This window comes from Salvelinus sp. IW2-2015, linkage group LG31 (assembly GCF_002910315.2).
Source record: "Salvelinus sp. IW2-2015 linkage group LG31, ASM291031v2, whole genome shotgun sequence".
In the NCBI taxonomy this organism is placed as follows: Eukaryota; Metazoa; Chordata; class Actinopteri; order Salmoniformes; family Salmonidae; genus Salvelinus; species Salvelinus sp. IW2-2015.
This window is the reverse complement of record NC_036870.1, coordinates 5,624,067-5,630,634: the sequence shown is the minus strand read 5'-3', so window position 1 is coordinate 5,630,634 and position 6,568 is coordinate 5,624,067. Positions and strand designations below refer to the sequence as shown.

At 37.4% G+C, this 6,568-nt stretch overlaps 2 long non-coding RNA genes across 3 annotated transcripts in view; one reads left to right on the top strand and one right to left on the bottom strand.

Annotated features, from left to right (window-relative positions):
- Positions 1-6,568, bottom strand: part of LOC139023332 (uncharacterized) — a 92,810-nt gene that overhangs the window by 1,328 nt on the left and 84,914 nt on the right. The gene's annotated exons all lie outside the window — the stretch shown is intronic.
- Positions 1-6,568, top strand: part of LOC139023334 (uncharacterized) — a 107,872-nt gene that overhangs the window by 22,954 nt on the left and 78,350 nt on the right. The gene's annotated exons all lie outside the window — the stretch shown is intronic.

Here is a 6,568-nt window from a genome sequence, read left to right as displayed (position 1 = left end):
ATCTTACTCTTTTCAACTTTCCACTTTCAGCTACAACCGAACTATATTGGAACATATATTGGGACGTAGGAAACCAGTCTTATTTTCAACGTCTTTTTCAAATGACATTTTGCTAAAATGGGAAATAGCGCAAATGTCAAACAGTTTTTTTAAAAACGTGGTCCAAATCAATAACCAATATGCAGAACAGTTTGGGATATATTGAAAACTAAAACATTTTGAAAGTGTTGCAAGTTTTGATTCAAGTGGGGCCAATAGCTGCGTAAGTGTAAACAGCTCTATTTTTGTTAGTCACGTTTTTGGATAAATCTCATAAATAATACTCTTTCAATCCCAAGGATCCAGATTTGTCATTTCACACAGGAGAGAGACGGGACTAAGTCAGACAGATGGTTAAAAGGCCAACAACAGCGGAAATCCACTGTTTTATTTGAGGTAAAAAGGTGAATGCCCAGAGCATACCATGAAGTTGTACAACAATGATGTCTGTTAAATTGACAATTAAGACAGTCCAAAGATAGCAACAATAGTCATTTTTTTCTTGTCTTTCACATTAAGTAGTAACATCGATGATTGTAGGCCAATAAGTTATCAGTTGTTGAAATCCTAAGCAGTGTGCCAGTAGACCTTTTTGGTCTCCAATTATAGAATTGCAGCACGAGGGCAAAGCACACACCATTTAATTGCAGATACGCCTCCTGCCTAATGAGGAAACCGCTAGTTATGGATGTAGTATATCTGCCTGGAGCAAAAATGGTGAGCGAAGATTTTAGTTTTCCACAATGTATTCTGAACATTACAGCGCACTATCAGCGCAAGATCAGGAGTGCTAGTCAAGGAAACTCACAAAAAAAACGTCTTCAGGCTAGGGTCTATTTTTCTGAATTTCCGCCTGACTGACATGCCCAAAGTAAACTGCCTGTTATCCAGGCCCAGAAGCCAGGATATGCATATAATTGGTACKATTGGATAGAAAACACTTTGAYGTTTGTAGAAATMTTAAAATAATGTATGAGACTATAACACAATTGATATGTTAGGCAAAAARCGAAAGAAAAACCAACCGGAGTATATATATTTTTTTGTTGAGGTCCCAGGCTCTTATAATGGAAAGCTATGGGTCCTATGCAATTCTAGCTCCCAGATTGCAATTCCTATGGCTTCCAATAGATGTCAACAGTCTTTGATCATTGTTTCAGACTTGTTTCTTCCCAAACGAGGAAGAATTTGGAGTTTTGGTACAAAGAGTCCCAGTGGAAAATCAGTCTGTCGGTTCGCGACGAAGAGGACGTGCGCCCGCTAATTTTCCTTTTCTATTGAACATACTTTTTCCCTTATGAAATATGATAGTTTATTTACATTTTAGGGTACCTGAGGATTGAATAGAAACGTAGTTTGACTTGTTTGAACAAAGTTTAGCGGTAGATTTTTGGATTCCTTTGTCTGCATGTTGAWRGAGTTGTTTTACTGAAATCGATGGCGCCAACTAAACAGACTTTTTGGGATATAAAGAAGGATTTTATCTAACAAAATGACCATTKATGTTGTAGCTGGGACCCTTGGGATTGCAAACAGAGGAAGATTTTCAAAAGTAAGTGATTTATTAATCGCTATTTGTGATTTTATGAAGCCTGTGCTGGTTGAAAAATATGTTGATGTGAGGCGCCATCCTCAAACAATAGCATGGTATGCTTTCGCTGTAAAGCCTATTGTAAATCAGACAATGCAGTTAGATTAACACATTACTTTTGGATTATAATTGTAAGGCTCGCTTGAATCTCCTGCTTAATATGTTTGTGTTATTGTCGCAAATCAACTACTTTATACTTTAAAAAACACTTCAACCAGTAAAATGCTCTTTGGCTAGCTTTGCCATCAGCCTGACAATGAGGGTTTGTACACTAATTGTTTAACAAATTGGCCCAGAACTTCACCAAACAATAACATWYACCTACTGTAGGACCCATAACTTCACCTAACAATAACATAGACCTACTGTAGYACCCATAATTTCACCTAACAATAACATAGACCTACTGTAGGATCCATAACTTCCCCTAACAATAACAKAGACCTAATGTAGGACGCATAACTTCAACTAACAATAACATAGACCTAGGATTATAAATATCATTTCATATTTCAGGTGAAACATGGAACTAAAATGTCTTTTGTCATGGCATTTTATAACCTGATCACCAGATAATTTTGTGAATAATCCCACAATGCTACTCTGTAATGTGTTGTCATTCTAAATGTCCTGAATAAAGGAAAATAGCTCTGTGTGTTGTACAATAGCCTATCCATCAAGGAACAGTTCTCTACACATGAGCTAAGTATCTCTGTGTGCAAACAGACTAACGAGACCCTATTATAAATCAAGCAGACAATAACATATTATAACCATCAATTTGTTAGTGATGTTGGATCCAATGTAGCACAGCACAACTGTCTTTAACAGAGTAATGAAAGAGACGCACACTTTGCTTGTTGTTGCATTTCATGATGTTTGTCATGTGACTGTCATTAAAATAATTTCCTGGATCAGCTGATGATAGTTGAACATGTGACTGTAACTAAACAGCTACAGTATTAAGAATTATGTCAAATTATTGAAGAACCGCATTAATGACAGTATCCATTTGGGTGTTGTCAATAAAGTCAAGGTGACTCTCGGTTAGAACCATTGGTTTAGCAAACTCTGAAATTATTTAGGATTTCAGTGCCCATGAAAACTGTTTTCCCAGCGTAACATAAGGAGACACTAAATGTTACATCGTTAGAGTGCATTTCAGAGATCTGAATACAAAAACTGTCCCACAGCAAGATCCAGTATTTAAGTTGAAGTTCATCATATGACAAGCTTAACAACCTTTTGTCAATAGGGGGGCTGTTTTCACTTTGTAACAAATCGTGCCAAATTAAACTGCCTCGTACTCTATTCTAGCTCGTACAATATGCATATTATTATTACTATTGGATAGAAAACACTCTCAAGTTTCTAAAACGCGTTTGAATTATATCTGTGAGTAAAACAGAACTCATTTTGCAGCAAACTTCCTGATAGGAAGTGAAAAATCTGAAATCGAGGCTCTGTTCCAGGGCCTTCCTATTAATTTGCCTGAAATCTATGGATATACATGCACTTCATACGCCTTCCACTAGATGTCAACGGGCAGTGGGAGGTGGAATGGGGTGTCTAGCTTGATCTGAGGCCGAACAAGAGCTTTTGGAATGACGTGTCTGGAAATGTCATTGTCTTCGAAGGGCGCGAGAAGGAAACCCAGATTGCCTTCTGAAAAGCTTTCGGTATACACGTTAGATATCTCCGGCTCTGATTTTATTTGATAGATGTGATAAAAACATCATGAAGTAGTTTTTTTCAACCGAGTTGTATCAGTTTATTGAACGTTTATTGCGAGTTTTGGAATTTCTTTTCTTTGCGTCAGGTGAAGTTGGGCACGTTTGCGCCACATGGCTAGCTATGGTTGCTAATTCGACAGGAGAAGGGACATTCTAAAACCAAACAACGATTATTCTGGACCAAGGACTCCTTGTACAAGATTCTGATGGAAGCTCAGCAAAGTAGGAACCATTTATGATGTTATTTCGTATTTCTGTGGGAAATGTTTAGTCCTATTTTCCGCCCTTATTGCGGGCGCTGTCTCGCTATAACGTAAGCTGTATGTCGTACTAAAGTTATTTAAAAAAATCTAACACAGCGGTTGCATTAAGAACTAGTGTATCTTTCATTTGCTGTACAACATGTATTTTTTAGTAAAGTTCATGATGAGTTATTTGATTAGATTAGGTGAGTGTCCAAAATATCTCCGGAGAATTTTGTGCATTTTGGCTACGTATTCACATTGTAAAACCACGATTTGTACCGCTAAATATGCACATTTTCGAACAAAACACTATATGTATGTGTAACATGATGTTATAGGACTGTCATCTGATGAAGTTTGTCAAGGTTAGTGAATAATTTAATATCTTTTGCTGGTTTTTGCGATCGCTACCTTTTGCTGCTGATAAATGCGTTTGTGTGTTTGGCTATTGGGTAAGCTGATATAATGCTATATTGTGTTTTCGCTGTAAAACACTTAAAAAATCGAAATTTGGCTGGATTCACAAGATGTTTATCTTTCATTTGCTGTACACCATGTATTTTTCATAAATGTTTTATGTTGAGTATTTAGGTATTTACGTTGCTCTCTGTAATTATTCCGGCTGCTTTGGTGATATTTTTTTATGGTAGCTGCAATGTAAAACTATGATTTATACCTCAAATATGCACATTTCGAACAAAACATAGATTTATTGTATAACATGTTATAAGACTGTCATCTGATGAAGTTGTTTCTTGGTTAGTGACTAATTATATCTCTATTTGGTCGTTTTGTGATAGCTACCTATGCGGTAAAAAAATTGTGAAAATATGCGGTTGAGTCTTTTGCATATTGTGGTTAGCTAATAGAAATACATATTGTGTTTTCCGCTGTAAAACATTTTAAAAATCGGAAATGATGGCTGGATTCATAAGATGTGTATCTTTCATTTGGTGTCTTGGACTTGTGATTTCATGATATTTATATGCTAGTATTTACTTGTGGCGCTATGCTAGGCTATGCTAGTCAGCTTTTTTACTGATGAGGATGCTCCCGGATCCGGGATGGTGATGAAGTAGACGGTTAACGTTATGACTATAACTACTGTTCCCTGAAGGAGGGAAACTAGGTACAACATACTATTAAATCCACGCCTTGCTGGAAGCCCCGCCTTCCACAGGTGATGAGCGTGAGGTTCGGATTTATTCCTTAAATGTAATACCGCTTCACCGACCCAGGAAAGGGCGGGTCAAACAGGTGTTGTACCTCATTTCCCTCCTTCAGGGAAGAGTAATATAGTCAAAGTTACATTTGGGGATGTCTGATAGTATTTCTGATTGTCTTAACGCACCACCACTAATGAGTTGGAGCTTCTCAAAGTAATTTTTTTCACCTCAAACAGCAAGTAAACAAAGTCTAATCAAAATCAATGCGAATGACAATAGTTCCTCAAAGTATTTTCGTAAAATATTTCCAGCTCTCGCCCTTTCGATAACCACTCGGCATAAAAGGGAAAAATGCAATGCTCTGATCCAGTGGAAATGTCATACAATACCTGATTACTTCTTATTCTTTTCACAAATAGCCGACAGCTGTGTCTGTCCCAAACTCACTGGCCGGGAAACTCTGAGGGCCCAGAATATTTTATACAATGTTGCAAGCTTGCTATCACGAGTTTCGGGCCAACCCAGTTGATAGTTGATACAATGTTTCAAGTTCGTTGTAGACAGGTCATGTGCAGCTAATGTGATTTATAGGATATTTATTTTTATCAGGATATTTTCTACCTGCAGGCTGCAATGTTTTCATTTGTTGGCTTTATGTCGGCTATTTTTACATAGTTGGCAATGGCAATAAAAGTTACTTTTAGATTTGTATAATTTTCATTTAGATTTAGATAGAATGTAGATTAATCACAGACAATGATTTTGAGATACTATTATAAATGAGATGAAACTGTTCCACGAAAATGTACCTATGAAAATCGTAAGTGGCACGCAGGTTGGTAGAAATGGTAAGATAACTTGGCACTCCAAATGGAAAAGGTTYCCYACCGCTGGTGTAGCCCATTACKGGAAACTTCAGGAGCATAACGGCAGAATTGTTCTCCTTCTGGTTAGGTTAGGTTATCTTGATCTCTGGCTCCCTCGAGTCATTTGTGTGTCTTAATTATTTAATCAAACAGCATGCTTAAAGCATCAGACCAGTTCAGTACATATAGTTGATTTTATTAAAACACATGGGGTGTGTCTATATATGGAAAAATACACGTTATAACATTTCAACCAATCCTTTGGTAGAAAGAACAGACTAAGGTTGACTAAGATTTATTTTAGYTGGGGACACTAGAACATGATTTTGGGGCAACGCAGGAGTGGCTTCGGTAGAAGTCTCTGAATGTCCTTGAGTGACATAGCCAGAGCACGGACTTGAGCCCGATCTAACATCTCTGGAGAGACCTGAAAATAGCTGTGCAGTGATGTTCCCCATCCAACCTGACAGAGCTAGAGAGGATCTGCAGAGAAGGATGGGAGAAACTCCCCAAATGCAGGTGTGCCAAATAAATTAGCTAAATGAAAGGTAGAAAAAAAWAATMTAATCAATTTTAGAATTTAAAAAAGTCAAGGGGTCTGAACACTTTCAGAATGCACTGTATACAGCAACAGCTCCCCATAAGCATTCATGTATTTTCTGTAGATGTTATATCCCTGTATTGCTACTGCTGTATCAAAGGAATMATCTCAGTGAGTTTCAGAGATGAACAGTACAGTGCATTCCAAATTCAATAGGCAGGCAAGTAAACAGAAACGTTTTCAAATAAAAACTATTCCAGAAAATGTCAAAGRGTATATAACGCCCGTCCAAGAGACTGTCGACCAATCACATTCACATTGTCATGCTGTGACACGCAGTTCCTGCTTAGCTATCTCACGAAATTCCGTTTTACAGTCAGGGTATCG